This window comes from Polistes dominula, unplaced genomic scaffold (genome assembly GCF_049000335.1).
Source record: "Polistes dominula isolate Pdom_NZ unplaced genomic scaffold, Pdom_raw_medaka contig_33, whole genome shotgun sequence".
NCBI classification, from domain to species: domain Eukaryota; kingdom Metazoa; phylum Arthropoda; class Insecta; order Hymenoptera; family Vespidae; genus Polistes; species Polistes dominula.
The window spans coordinates 1741179-1758147 of NW_028300998.1; the positions used below are offsets into that span (position 1 = coordinate 1741179).

Below are 16969 nucleotides of genomic sequence, written 5' to 3' on the forward strand. Positions count from 1 at the left end.
ATCGTTTTATACGCTATATCGTTATTTTCGTATTATTATACCCGTCCTTTTTTCTTTTCCTTTCTATTCTAATCACCATCTGATTTTATCGTTTACCCTTTCTAAGTATCTTCGATTCTTAATATCCCATCATTATTTTATAATTATTTTTAAATGAACTTTATTATATTATATACATAAAGTTTATAATATTAATTATTATATATAGTTAATCGATATGTTTATTAATAGAAAAAATAATATATACATACAATTCACATCATTTTTTTGATATTTTCCAAGAAAATTGAACGAACATTGAGAGAGGGATAATTCAAAATTTAAGATGAAAAGTGTATTCTCATAAAAGAGTTCGCGGTATATGTATATACACATATACAAGAGTAGAAAGTTGAAAAGTCTTGCGTTAATTCTCACACGAAAGCTGTGTGTACACCAATATATCTCTTTTTTTTTCTATTTTTTTTTTTTTTTGTATAAATCCGTACTTATATCTTTCTTTCTCGTACAAGCCTTAGATCTTCTTCTTCTTCTTCTTCTTCTTAGTGTGTCTTTTAATGAAAAGATTTAACGGACTGGTTGTATCTTTTTCTTTCTTACTCTCTCTCTCTCTCTCTCTCTCTCTTTCTGAAAAAATGTTCAAAAGATATCAGAGCCCTCCTTGGGTAGAGCTTACGCGAGTTACCTGCGTTATGTCTAAAGCTTTGATCTAAGGTACGCATTTTCACGGCGCGATACGAGAACAGCGTGAGCGTGAGCGTAAATCGTATGTGGTTTTAAACGGGCGAATATTAGGGGAGAAAGAGAAAAAGAAAGAAGAGAGAGAGAGAGAGAGAGAAGAGAAAGCTCTTTTCAGAATTGGTTCGCTTTGCCGTATAAAGGCTTAGCCATCTTTTTCGTTTTAACTTTAGACGCCTTAGAAGAAGAACTCGTCTCTTTAATAATCCTACTATATTATGTACATATTTCAAAGCTATATGTATAATACACCGTCTCGTTCTATTATTTCGAAATATCAACTATTAAAAGGTGAATATGCAAATTTTCCTAGTCTAGACACGGCGAATTCACATCAAATCGAATAAAAATCATTCTATGGATCTTTGAAAAAGGTTTATTTATATTTGATAACAGTGTATAAAATGTGGTTCAAAAATTTATTTATTTATTTATTTATTTATTTATTTATTTATACCAGAAAAGAAAAATTTATATAATAATCACAAAAGTTACTACATAGTAAATCCTACAAGAGGTAAACATGGTTACCTGTACATAGGCTGGTACATAACTTAAATTACTAATACTTAAAACTAAGAAAATATAAGTACATTGAAATAACATTAATAAACTTTAGAAAAATGTTCAACAGTGATATAACGGTATTTAGTTAAACAATATCACATATAACATTTTTTCATTTACGCTTGATAATATAAGCACATTGTTCATCATGTTTTTGAGATCATTAGGTAACTATATAAGTAAATATATAATCATATATTTTAGATCAATTTATTAATGGAGTTCAATAATTATATTAAAACTCATTTGTGGACTGTAAGGGAAATGAAAAATAAATAATGTCCCCATTTTATCAATTTAATTGAACATTTTAGTTTTCAGTGGTCTAATTACTTCATTCACCATTATCAAAATTACTAATAACATCTTCTATTATTATTCTTTACTAGAAGTATAAAACGCAATATCATTTCACACCCCATTTACTTGTAAATGAACTAAGGAAAATGCACATATTAGGTCGTCCCAAAAATTTCTTCCTTTCTCTTGGTGATAAGTTGCACAATATTGTATGCGTAATATTTGTTTACGTTATTTTACAAAATAATATCGTTTCTACTCTATATTACTTTTTTCTTTACTGTATATTAATCAACATAAAAAATACAAAATAAAAAGAAGAAACTTTTGGTACAACCTAATATATCCTAATAATGCAAATGAGTTAATAATATTATCTAATTAGTTTTTGGATCAAATTCTCAATAATTTCTTTAAGTATCTTTATACTCTTTTAATCTTTTAATATGAAATATTATTATATTTGTATGTTATGATTATTAATTAATTGAAATATTGATCATTTTATTATTTGAATGAAACAATCTTTTTCAGAAACATCTTATATATCTCATACGTACAATCTTCGTTTTGAAAAGCCGTAGGAAGTAATAGGTATATACATACATTGTGTTACGGGATGGATGGAAAGGAGGGACAACACAGATCTTTGCTCACGTAGCATATGTTATCCGGACGTATGGCGACATATGATCGTCTTTAAACAGTCGTGCTGCTTCGAGTTGAAACGATTTGAATGGTCTCGTGACGGGACGGTGGCGCCTCTCCCTCCCATTCGTTGGGTTCTTACCATAGCTCGCGACCTTTCTTTCTTTCGCTCCTTCGGGATTCTTTTGAATCGACGACGTTCACCGTTCGCGTCGTCTTTTCGTAGGAAGTACTACTTGTGCGACAAGAATTGAAATTAATCGTGACTTGACGACCCCGACTAAACGTTAGACGTACACTATTATCTCTTCTTTTTCTTATTTCTCTTTCATTCTCTTTTATTCTATCTCTCTCTCTCTCTCTCTCTCTCTCTCTTTTTCTCTTTCTCTCTTTGTGTAACTACTGGTCTCACGCACGCATTGTAGAAATATTCTTACTGAATACTCAATACAACACTCATACAATACTTGTATATACGTATAGAGTCATCCTTTGAAAATCTTTTACAACTATTTGTCTATAACACTAGATTTAAAGACGTTGATTCTGTATTTATAGATTTTTTGTTTTTTTTGTTTTACTAAAATTTGTTGGGTGTCTACGAATATATTATAAAATATATGATTATTATCGTTATAAAATTAGTACGTATGATTGTATCAATCAAAGTCAATATAAAATGATAAAAGTTGAATATTTGTGATTTTTAATATTGAGAATGACATTTGAAATCTGTCAATTTAGTTTTAACGTATATCGACAGTTGTATATTATGTAAATAATATCAAAAATTATTTCTGGAGTATTACACGTTTTATTTGACTATTATCATGTTGCACATATTTTTAAATGATTCCTTAATCCTTTCCTGATGTTCAATGAATACAGGTATTGAGTTAAGTCAAAATTAAATTAAAAAAAAAGAAAAAAAAAGAAGGAAATAAGTAATTTGTCAGTTCAATATGTGTGAGTTCAAAGCAACCAGAAATGTATAGTTAGTAGTATCTCGATAGAAATCGGTAACTGGATTAGCTTCAAACCCGTCTCATCTTCTTTTTCCATATTAAAAATTCTCGTCTCCTGCGGCGCTTCCCGTTCTTCAAATTTTTTTCTCGAGATCGACTCATCTTCCTCAGTACTGTCTGGAGTTTCCAATACTTTCAGTTAACTCGTTCTCTCTCTCTCTATATATTTCATGAAATATTTTCAAAGTTTAATGGAAAGTATAAGGAGAACGAAAAAATTTCATAATTTATCAAAAGTATCAAATCACTAGTCTTTTTTTTTTTTTTTCTTCTTTCTCTTTTTCTACTAATACAAATTCTTGTACGATACTATACACAGTTGCGTTATTGAGAAATTTTTAAAGATGAGACAAAAAACTGTATAGGCTATATTCCGTCTCATTCTCTCGCAGTCTAAATCCTATATGTTTGTCTCTTTTTCTCTCATTATTTAGTATACCAGCCGTTTCATAGCTTCGTTACATAGCATCGTTACATAGCTCCGTTTCCGTTTATTTACTTTTCAGATCATTCCCATTCTAAAGAAGTTTTCACTTCAAAAAACGATTAAAAAGATAACAACAACAACAACAACAAATATTAAATTGAACGATTATATTTTTTTTAAGAGAACATACAAAATGCGAATGATAAAAAAAAAACAAAATCTATAAATGAAATCGAATTGCAGGAAGAAAGTAACGATTAGGAATGGACGATATACTAGAGACCCCATGAATATATCCTGTAGGTCAGCAAGGGTTTGAACTCAATTCGTTCAACAGGTAGCGCTCTCGAAGTTGCTAGGTCGTCGAAGCACGCTCGGGTTGTACGAATGACTCAGCAGCCCTCTCTATTATATTCATATCATGTAAATGCGCCCTACCGTTCCCTGCCCCGTACTGCCACCGATTTTCCACCCCCTGCGTTACAGGGCGTTTAGTAACGATAGCGAGAAGAACGGAATCTAGAGAAGAGAAGAAGAAAAAAAAAGATCAAGGAAGAGGAGGAATAGGAAGGAGAAAAGAAAGGGGAGAAAAAAGAAAGAAGAATGAGGAGAAGGGGAGGGGAGGGGAGAGAGGGAGGGAGGGAGGTGGAAGAAAAGAGGGGGAACATCGACCTACTCGTTTTCCACTTTACATTTATTCTAATGGGATAATGGTCTTTGGTGTCGTCTCGACACTCGAACAAAGAGTTCATGTCGGTTCATGTCGTTTTTGCAGCAAGAAGAATCATTCATCGAGAATAATATTTCCCAGACGAATCCTTTCGATCGTGTATCCGCTCGTTGATATTTTTCTCTACGTACATACATACGTTGGAGAGTTCTTTTTTTCTTTTTCCTTTTTCTTTTTTTATCTCTCGAACATCGTTCAACGATGGACGTGCAGGTGCGTGGAAGAGGAGTTGCCCGTGCGTAGGTGTCTCGCACGTAGGTCCTTTTTTCTCCCTCATCCCCCCCCCTCATACAATGCTATTAAACCTTAACGCATCGACTATTAACTCAAGCGATGTCCGTTCGTCATTGTAATACCTCTCGTGTCACGCGGAGGCGTTTGGTTACCTTTACGTTTGTTAGCAAGTATCTCCGAAATCACGTTTTAAGTATTTATCTAGATTTTTGATTGTCTTTTTCCTTTTTTTTTTTTTTTTTAATTTCTTTTTAATTTTTATTTTTCTCGATTTTCCCTCTTTTTTTCTTCTTTTTTCGTTTTTTTTTTTTTCGTTTGTTTGTTTCCTTTTTGCTCGGTTACTTTGATTCATTCCACGCGTGATTTATCGTTTTTAAGGGAGAGCCAGAGAAAGGGAAAGGTTTATTTGAAAAAAACAAAAAAAAGAAAATAATAAATGGTGGAATAATCGGGCTGCTGCATAAATTCAACCTTTCAATGTTGTCATTTTCTTTTTTTTGCATTTCCTACAAAAAAAACAACATGTTATTTTCGCGTGATATTGAAAGGCGTGTACAACATTATTCTTTGGAACTTAACAACGTTGGTATTAACGATTTAATATATGAAAAGGTTGCTTTCATAACGGATTTTTTTTGTTCATGTGTGCTCACACATATACGTACTTTAACGCTATAAAATATTTTTGTTTCGTGAAAATATATTCAGAACGCGAACTCACCCTAGGATCATTCGGCAAACATACGTTTTATAAATAAAACGGACTGATATAGAAAATCGTTTTTTAATATTATTTCCCCTTCTCCCCCCCCCCCCATTCAAAAAAATATCATTGTAGTTAGGTCGGGATCCTGCATAACCTTACACATAAATATATATATATATATATATATATATATATATATATATATATATATATATTCATATTTATATGTACATATTCATAATACGGAGAAATGTTATAATATTAAATGTTTCATGATTCGGATAGACATTCTCTTACGATTGAGACCTCGATATCGTGGTAATTAGAAGAAAAATGGTCGCATTAAGTCGATCAATCAGAAGAATCTTAACGAGTTTTGCGGTCGATTATTAAAAGTCGATAGTCGTCGTTCGATGTCGACGACGACGACGTGCGAGAAGGAGGAGTGGAACTTTGTAATTATCTTGCTGAACGTGTATCGAGTACGCGAGGCAATGCACAAGCAATTATGTTGCACTTTGCTCTTGATATTATTTTTCAATTTGATGTAACGACGAAGTCTTTTCTCTCTCGCACATCTCTCTTTCTCTCTCACTCTCTTACTCAGTCTCTCCTTTTCTTTTTCTTCTCTTTTTATTTTTTTTCCTCGTCTTTCTTTCTTTCTTTCCACACAATCTCGATGCTCGAGATCATCTTTCCACTTGCGTGGCACCAATTAACGTGATGCGCCCTGAATAACTATGATTAGCCGGTTAAAGCGGCATGTTGCGGAAATTGAAATCGCACCTTTAAATTAACGTAAGAACAAAACGAGAGAGAGAGAGAGAGAAAATGGAAAGATATAAACCGATCTTGATCGATCTTTGAAAGAATGATTATAGTTCGTTATCTCTCTCTCTCTCTCTCTCTCTCTCTCTCTTTGTTTTTTTTGTTCCTTCAATATTACATCGATTCTATCGAAATCGATCTTTCCCTTAGACGTTAATTATCGATTACTCGGATTAATCGAAGAGTAAAACGAATCGGTTCTTATATATTTTATTTTTTAATTCCAACTTTAGTTCTTTTTTCTTTTTCTTTTCCAACGACAAAGCGAAGATTATGGATAAAAGATAACTAATTTTCTTTTTTTTTCTCATTACGAGTAAATGACGGGGTCGTCGAAGATCTTTTCTTTCGTGGGATATTTTTTCTCTATTTTTTTTTTTTTTTTTGGTTCGCTAAGAGTGGAAGAACCATTTAGAAAATCCTATGGCAATTAAATGGCTGGCAGGTAAAAAAGGATTTAACTGGCTCAGTCAGGATCAATGTCGCTTACTATTTTCTTATCTTTTTAAACGAACCAGAACGAAGAGACATGTCTCTTCTACATATTCCCTCTCTCTCTCTCTCTCTCTCTCTCTCTGTTCTTCTACTCTTTCTATCTCTCTTACTCTTTCTGTATGTATTGAGAGGAATATCAGTTTGATCCAGCGTATGTCATTAGTTATCCTGCATTATAGTCGAGAAACGATTCGAATCAATTTGGAGGTTCGTAACCCCTAAATCCGTGGGGGGTCTATAACCGCTTCATATATCACACTGGCCACTAGCCGAAAAGTAAAAGGCATAGGGTGAAAGAAGAAAGAAAGAGATAGATTTATTCCCCCTCCCCTCCCAAAAAAACGAGGCTGATTGCGAGTGATAGAAAGAGAAAGGGAATAATTCCTATCGTAACATCGAGATTGCGGTCGTTAAGGGCTCGTAAAAAGAAGAGTAGTGATTCGCGAATGTTTCTTTCTTGTACCTTTTTCCTTTTTTCTCTCTTTTTATCTTTTATCGTCTCAATTAGGTGGCGATGAGAGCACGTGATTATAACATTTATCGGGCGCGTGTCTGTTACATCGTTCTAAAGTACCATTTCAATACGATTGAGGGTGTTTTTACAAACATTTCCAATAAAACATTTTATTTGTCAGTGACAAATTACAATTAAACAATGAAACATAACAAATCATTTGCAAAGTACATCGGAGAGAACAATTATTATAGAAATTGTTGAACACGTTTTATAAATGTGTTTGTCGGTTTTTTTTATTATCTCTGTGCACCTCCGCGTTTATGAATATGTTTTGACGAATAGAAAATTCGTAAGATAAAAAACGATTGTTAACTGACAATTAACTAATACTTGTATTTTTGTGAGATTGTACAATGATAACAATGCTATTTCAAGTAGCTCTATTGTTATTTTCGCGAACAATGAGAGTTTCATTAATAATAGGATAATTTTTGTCTTTTTCACTTTTAATTATATTTATCTAGAATTTTAAGGTTTTTCGTTATACTGCGAATGCGTTACCTTCATAAGAAATCGCTAATCATGGAAATAATAAATTTATTTTGCTGTAATAAAGTTAAAAAAAAAAACAAAAAAAAAACAAAAAACAAAGAGCGAAATGTGAAATTTAACGAGTGACTAAAGTCATCGGAAGTACATAACGATTGTTAGAGATTTATGGACATCATTAGTATGGAAAAAGTTAACAGAAATATAATATTTTTACGTACGTGATGTTTTACTTTAGAGTACAACAAAAAAAAAAAAAAGAAAAAATCTTTTAGTACATTCAATACAACAAATATACTATTATATTATTTGTGCATTTATATAAATGCATATATTAAAATCGTGTTTGATGTTTTTCTCTTTCCATCTTTTTTTGTTGTTGTTGTTGCCAACGACATCAAGTTAAAATCAAATTCATTGTTGCGTATGTTTGTTACGTTTTACGTTAAGATTAAAAGTTTACAGGTCACGTAAACACAGAGAATTGTACAAATATAACAAGTAAATTATGAAAGTCATTCGAAAGCTTTTTCCAAGTGAAATTCTAAATGTTCTCATTAAGAGATTTACGAATGCATTAACATATTTATGTTTTAATATCGTAAAAGCGTACGAAAGAGAACGCTTTTCTTTCATTCTTTCTTTATTTCTTGCATCCATCCTTTCTTCCTTCCTTCCTTCCTTTCTTCCTTTCTTCCTTCCTTCTTCCGTCCGTCTGTTCGTCAGTCCGTCAGTCCTCTTTTTTTATTCATTCCAACGGAAAAATGCAAGATCCATTAGCACGACGTTGCATTTTTAACTCTCGTTTGCTTTCAATTTAACTCTCGAACTCACAAGCGACCTATATATCTTGCTTTTAAGCTTGAATATTTCTCTTTACAACTAGCATGATCTCTCGCTATGATATTTCTATCGATGTCACGTTTTTACATCCTTCTGTAATTAACCTACTATCATTGATCGAAAATTTTCATGATTATTTGCTGAATCGAAGTCAAATGTGTTCCGTTTTTTTTTCTTTTTCTTTTTTTTTCTTTTTTTAGCAAACGAAGCTCGTACACTCATGTAAGTGTTCTTTTTTTGTTGCCTTTAGCTTTTTTTCCGTAAATTATGCGACTAATATTCCGAATGAAAAGTAGATTTAATTAGTACCGTTGGTCGATGAGTGGGAATGAGATCTCTGTGGCCCTTTGTCTACCATGACTTGTGCTATCTCGAAAGAAGTTCATGAAAAGCCTTACCAACAATGGAACTAATAATGCCAACGGTATATAATACACTTTGCAATCGCGTGTCTTAATTATTGTTCAACAATTTTACGTTTATTTTCTCTCTCTCTCTCTCTCTCTCTCTCTGTGTGTTTCCTTATTACAAAGCGTTGTTTCTTTACTATGCGTTTTATTATATACAAAATAAGAACGTCAAATAAACGATTCGTTTTATTTTATTATTCATTATTATAAGAAAACTTAAAAGTACAATTTAATAAACGAACACGAATCAAATTATTATTATCATAAATATTAGACATTTGAAATAGAAAATTGATTTTCCTTTCGTTTTCTTCTTCTTCTTCTTCTTTCTTTCCTTTTTCTATGATATATATATTTAGTATTGATATTTAAATCGAACTAGGATGACAGTGAACTTTACACGAAAATCTTTTAGATGTTCAGTACGATTTCTTAGATTCAATTATAGATCTTCGTTCGTGCAACGAAAACCATTAGATAGATCAGAGTGTGAAAGACATCTTCTATCAAAAGTTAGTTGCCTCTCTTTGGATTTTAAATTTGAGAAAAAATAAGAGAGAGAGAGAGAGAGAGAGAGAGACAACTAATCGATATCATGTTTCTCATATTAACCAAGTATAACGTTGTATTCGAATTATGGAGGGTAAAGGTAAGGAGTAAAATCTCTTATGGAAAAAAATGTAAAATAGTGTCCAGCATTTTTTATAAAGAACAGTTCAAAAACCTTCCAGAATGGCGCTGGTTTAGATACTTGATATGGTATGAATGTAGCAATTGTAAATGTATTGTAATTGTTTATTTCTCAATCCTATTCTAATAATAATTGGTGTTTCCTTTAAAATTGACCATGATGCTAATGTGGCGCCACCTCAATTGGTTCAATTTCGACGGACATTTTTCATATACAGAGATGTTACTCCTTACCTCTATCCTCCATAATTCGAATGTTATTATATTATTAAAAAAAAAAAAAAAAAAAACATGTGTGCAGATCTCACGTGTTAGAAGTGAAACCTTCCAAAATCTAAGTTTCGAGAGAATGAGACGAATGCACAGTTTCAAGAGTAAGATAATTGTAGGATTTATTTATTATAATATTATTACTATATATAATAAAGGTCACCGGTATGGTCTCTCTGGGTGGAATAGCTGATAAAAAGTACACTTTTTCAAATTTAAGCAATAAAAATCGTGGCCCTTGCATAGCGGCCCGTCGCTCCGTTGCCTATCCGTATACAAGCTTCGTTGCGTGACCCAGTGTTTCATTTTTTTCAAATCACTCCCTATTCTAAAGAAGTTTTCACTTGAATTAATAAAAAACATACGAAGGAATGATAATAAAGGAAGTATACCTTTAACACTTTGACTGCCATGTTGGTCATATATGACTGATCACAGTTTCTCCTGAGACGGACTCTTTGATGTCCAAAAGATATTGAATTTCTTTTAAATATTAAATACACATCTATTCAATATTTTTCAATATTTTGTGCTACTAAGAACGGTGGTCATTGGTAATCGGAATGTATGAAACCTTTTACAATTGTAAAAAATTAAATGAAAATTGAAAGTTAGTGTATTTGAATATGACCGATATATAGAAGATACTTTGAAATAAAATGTGCCTTATTGAACAATTACAATATTTTATTATCATCAATTTATTATTATTTTGCCATTATATTCTTTGAATAATAAAAATAATGTCTTGGTGTTCTAGGCAAAACATGATTTCGGCGTGGTCAAAGGGTTAATAGTTTCAGATATGGATTATGTTCGTTTTGTAATATTCTTTTACGTACTTTGAAAAAATATAAAATAGAACGAAAAAAAAAAACGAAAAAGAAGAGGAAGAAGAAGAAGAAGAAGAAGAAGAAGTGGAATAAGAGATAAAAAATAATTTAATGTCTCATTTACACGAAGTTTTTTCGCCTACTTGAGATCAATGATTTTTTATCACTCAAGAATATGGTCCAACGTTTCGTTTTTCTCCATTCCCCATCATCATCTCTCTCTCTCTCTCTCTCTCTTTTTTCTCTCTATTCCTTTTTCTCTTTTTTACTTTCCTTGAACTTTTTTTTTCCTTTCTATTGACTGAAGGAACGATTGAGAGCACGAGAGATCGTGTAACGGGTGGCGATAAAGTACGTCGTTCACCGTAGCGGGAACAAGAGAACAACAAGCCACGCGGGAATCGCCATGACAAAATAACGAACAGCTCAATTAGGCGCGTCGTAAAATGCAAATGTATGCGCGTGCCGGTTCGATCGTGTGCTAGTTAACTTTCTTGCGTGTTAAACCACCCACGTATATGTACATGCATATATATATATATATGTGTGTACATATTATTTGTGTTTATAGGTATATATGGGTGTTTGTGTATATTCACGAATAGACGAAGAAAAGAATATTTTCTTTCTTTCTTTCTCTCTCTCTCTTTCTTTCTTTCTTTATTTTTTCTTTCTTTCTTTAAAACGCGCGTGCGTATACACGAGTAGAAAAGTTATTCGCCCGGAACCAAACGGATGTAATAACTTTAATTGTTAATTAACGCCAAGCTTTGTGTGTCGGTACGCCAAGAACAAGGAGAAAACCCTCTCGTGACTATTGCTTTACGGCCCTTTGTCCCTTCACCTTTTCAGTCTTTAGCGATTCAAATGTCTTAAGTTTCTATGACGTTTCAACTCTACATATCTGACGTTGAAATATTTAATATTCTTTGGATTTAATTATCCAACATGTGTAGGCTTTTCTCGTAATATTTCCTTTATATATGCTATTGTAGTTAACTTTAATCTAAACACTGAAAAATATCTCTGGCTTTGAATTAGTGTATAAACGGACGAATGAATGAATGAACGAATGAATGAACGAACGAACGAATGAACGAACGAACGAACGAACGAACTTTCCTAGATAATTAACCGTGAATTTTTACTTTATCCAATTTCCTCTTTCTCTCTTTCATCCCTCACTCTTCCCCCTTTTCCCTCTTTTTCGCTCTTTCTCTCTTTTTATCTGTCTATCCATTGTTAATGCAACCAGCAATTAATTTATTAAATAGACCTACGTTTAAACTTACTATGGACTGTGATGTTTCAATTAAAAACCGCCTATTAATTTGATGAGCAACACGACGAGCTGGTTGAATTTTCAATATTTGTTATAATTCATTATCCTTATCGTTCATTATTCATTTGCCTATCTCATGTATCTGCATATATTGTATACATTATATCTGCATAATGCGTACAGTGAATTGAAATTATTATCGTGTTTTCGTTTTTAAGTTTGTTTCGCCCTTTTTATTTGGATTCTTTACTCTTTTCATTATTCTTATAATAATATTATTTACATAGCAATCGAGTGTTTGACGTTGTTGATGTCATTTTTAAAAGGACGACCTAAGTATCTTATTATGAACAGAAAAAGCCACTCGGAGAGAGAGAGAGAGAGAGAGAGAGATAGAAAACATACTTATTCAAGGTAAATCTGTCTGACCGTTTTAATAATAGCAAGGCACGATCTTACAAATAATCTTACTTTGGTCTCGTAATAAGTGACTCTTCTTCGTCAAGTGGAAGATGAAATATAATATTACAGAAAGCATCTCATTATCAGAGTATAAATCGTTTCTACTTGTTTCTTTAGTTTTTCTTTCTAAAGAACAATAAATATATCATTTTGAACATTCAATCATGGCTTTCATTCAAATGTTATTTGCAAATTTCGTTGATTACTACTTTTCATAAATATCCTTTAAAATGAAGTCTTCTCAAAGTGTTAGTAACTAAATTTGAAAGTTGTAGAAATTACAGGAAAATTAACAAATTCTGTTAAACTTTGCAAAAAAAAAAAAAAAAAAAACGTTAGAACATGTTTTACGTCCTGTGTTATTAAATATTTATCTGATTTAATTTAATATCATGAAATATTTAAATAAATAAACACACACTTGATTTCAAATGAACACTTGACTTTGATTTTTTTTTTTTTTTAATACATACTTAATTTATATTTGTATTATGTATCGAGTAATTATTTCTGAATAAATTTTTCTTTACGACATTTGTTATCAACAAATGTTTTAATTTGTATTACTAAAAGTGAAAATATTTTCACGAGTAACGGTGATAGTCAGGCGGAAATGTTGGAAAATCTCGACATTACAGTATTCTAAATTTGTTTTTGTTTTCTTATTGAATTATGATAATAAAATTTGTTTTATTTCGTTATTCTACCAAAATAATTGAATAATATGGTTATAAGAGTATGCTCTGGTTTATAAATATATTTCCAATACGGTGTACACATATTGCATATAAAATTTGTAATTAGTAAGCTTTAGAAAATTCATCCTAGCGATATTCAATTATAGTATGAAATATCGAAACAAAATTCACTTGTTCATTTTTATTTCGAGAGTTATATTTTTCTTGATTCTAACATATTATATGTATGCATTTCTTTTAATGAAACAAACATAAAACTCCAGGTATAATGGTTTAATAAATGAAAAGCTGAGTCATAAATTAACTTCACGCTTGTATCGATAAAAAAAAGAGTGTAAAAGAGAAAGAGAAAGAAAGAAAGAGAGTAAGAGTTGTAATCAAAATTTTGCGTTTATAGTAAACTTACGAAAAAAAAAAAAAAACCGGTACTCAAGAATTCGTTTTACTTTGGTCGATGGTTATACACACGTTTGTGTGCGATAGTCGATTCATCATTTTGGGCACTCGATCAAATCCTCTCTCTTCTTTCGCTCGTGTTACTTGTATTTTTTTTTTCACTTAAAAAAAAAAATTCGTTTTTTTTTTAATTTCTTTTGACGAAAAAGTCAGAGAAAGAACATAAAAAAAAAAAAGGGGTGATGAAGTTGTCTTACATTGAAAGTTATTACATGCAAGAAATATATTTCATCTTACGTAAAATGATATCTCCCCTCCAATGGTCCAGATCTTCTTTATTTTCTTTTTATTATTATTATTATTTTTTCTCTTCTTCTTTTTATGCTTGTTATTATTTCATCGTCGGTACTCTTATATCGATGAATCTCGATAACTTTCGACGCTTTCACCGTTTGTCATAATTACAAGTTGGATACGCGTTAACATGACGGTCAGGTTCCTTCGTTTATCCCAACCATCTCAAGGATTCTCACGAAATCCGAAGGATATAAGAAAAAAGAAGAAGAAGAAGAAAGAGAGATAAAGAGAGTAGGAAGAAGGAGGGGGAATATTGGCCAATAGCCAGTCGAATTAAGATCGTATTTGAGAATAGAACGACATTCTGACAGACATCTTCTGAATTTTACTCTACTAATTTGAATTCTACTTTTACAACTACGTTAAAACACAAGCTTTGTCTTCTCGACAAAAAATATAATACGTCAATCTCTCTGTTTTTTTTTTATATAGAAATATTTCTTTGACTATTTCTTATTTGACCCTAGAAAAAGAATAATGAAAATCCACGAAATACTTAAAGTAATCATTTTTTACGATCGGGGACCAAAAAGAAAACGAGCCAATGCCTAAACCATTTCCTACGAATATCGTTTCGTTTTTATTGAAGTAGAAAAGATCGAGACTTAAAAAATAATAGAACGCGTTGTACGTTTCATCTTTCTTTTTTTTCCTTCTCATTTAATTTTTTATTTTTTGTTCTCTCTTTTCGAGGATATGGAAACGATTATTTCGATACGCGCTATTCCCATTTTTGATCGTAAAAATCGGTGCCCAGGGTATTTCGAGCTTACGTAATATGTGTGTGTTTTTGCCGGTCCTTGGTATATGTACTTATGTATTTAACTAAAAGTATATATATATATATATATATATATATATATATGCGTATAGGATTCAAATGTATTGTAGGATGTAAAGCTATAACAGTATAAGGAAATCGCGTATAAACGTGCGGTCCATTAAGCATAGGAATTTTTCGTGGCTCCTTGTCCCCGTTTCGATGCATCTCTTGCACATCGAGATGTCGAGTTTCGATATGGGAGGTAATACACGGCCAGCAACGAAAGCGGTGCTTGGACCTGAATACGAAATACGATACCCGAACGTGTGCCGACTCGAAGACTGTCTTCTGGCTACCTCCTCTCTTTCTTCCTTCTCCCCTTCCTTCTTCTTCTTCTTCTTCAGTTTAACTACCCGGAAGAAAGAAGGAGAGATAGAGAGAAGAAAGAGAGAGCGAGAGAGGAAGATTCACCCCCCCCCCTCCCTCGAGATCGATCTCATCATCATCGTCGTCTCTTTTTCTCTCTTCTCTTCCTTATTTTACCAAAAGTTTCTCCGGTGATCTCGTACGGATAATTACTTCACGCCTTTCCTGATAAATCGTTCATCCCGTACGCGAAATTTATTCGATTATGGGCGTGTTAACTTGTCATTAAAATCTTCGTGAATCTTCACTTATTCTTATTCTTTTTCTTTTTCTTTCTTACTTCTTTTTTCTCTTACTTCTTTTTATCAGATACTCTACTCGAGAAACTTTTAAATTGTTCCTGATATCATACGGGTTTCATCACAGGTGGATAAAACGAAGTTTTACTAGATTTTTTTGTTTTATTTTTTATTGTATGTATCACTCACTCAAGGAGACATATATATTCATTTTTTCTTGGATGATTTTTTTTTTTTTTTTTATAATTAATGCACGGGTTAAAATACAAAGTGTAAAGTTTGTGTTTGTAAAGTTTGATTTTATCTGTTTCATCATAATAACAAGAAAATAATTTGTATTGTATCTTATGATTAGAATAATGATTGAATGATCTTCTCAAGTGCTATTAAATGATCGTACGATCCTATACTTAGAAAACTTACGTATATGTTTTTAATAAGATTTAATTATCAGGTATCTTTGGAAAATTGCTATTATTATCATTGATGTTATGTATTTCCAACGATATTTTGTTTGCTACTGTTCCAATGATGTTGTAGTAATCTTGTAGTTGCTATAACAGACTTGATATAGATTGGCACTCTTTTTTATTTAGATATCTGCATCATCTTGCATGTTAACCATCCATATAATAAAAGTGTATTCTAGAGCATCTGATATCATGTCATTAACACTATTTCACGTTTATTCCAGAGTTTCAGGGAAATTATTATGTCATTCATTAGAGTTTTACTCATAACTATTAGAAGAGATCCTACATCACAATTTACATCTGTTGTATATAATGTAATTTATGTAAATATTTTTTAATTAACATTATTATATTATATTACTATTGGGTTGACAACTAAGTAATTGCGGATTTCACCAATCATTTTCGTTGAAAAATTACTTAGTTGTCAACCTGTTTGTTGATTCTTGTATCGAATATTTATATTATTCAATTAACTTGATTAAATCAAATAAACGAATTGTACGAGTAATTTAAAAAAAAAAATAAACAGATGTGTGTAGATCACACACGATAGAAGTGAAACCATCAAAGAAAAGCAAGCTTCGAGACGTGAATATATCGAAATAATTGAATTGTAATACAGTACCATCTATTGAAAGAACCTTACAGAACCTAGATAACCTCTAAATAAAAATCTTTAAATTAGTAATAAAAAAAAAAAATTGTGCTATGTGCTGAGTTGGAAAAAATCACGTGAGGTCAAATAAATTTCATTAAGATAAGTTGAATAGTTTCAGAATTATTAGTGGACAAACATATTGTGACACTGAATTTTGATATATAGAATTTAATTAATTAATTAATTAATATATAAAATTAAATAATATAGAAAATTAAATGATATGTTGAATTTTATTAATTAATTCATTATTTTTGTTTCATCGGATTTACGTTCTTCCGTTTCACGATTTTCAAATCACCCTGATTCTAAAGAAGTTTTCACTTCAACAAGAAATCTCTAAAGATAAGAATTAGAATAAAAAATGATGTTTCTTTATTTGCTTTAAATTATTTTAATAATCATCAATTAGAATCTTAACGAACGAATTTTAATTGATTTAATAGTTCTCTTAATTAATAA

At 31.3% G+C, this 16969-nt stretch overlaps 1 protein-coding gene across 1 annotated transcript in view; it reads left to right on the forward strand.

Moving 5' to 3' along the window:
• The window catches only part of LOC107064470 (uncharacterized), a 387060-nt gene that overhangs the window by 135620 nt on the left and 234471 nt on the right, over positions 1-16969 (forward strand). The window lies entirely within an intron of this gene.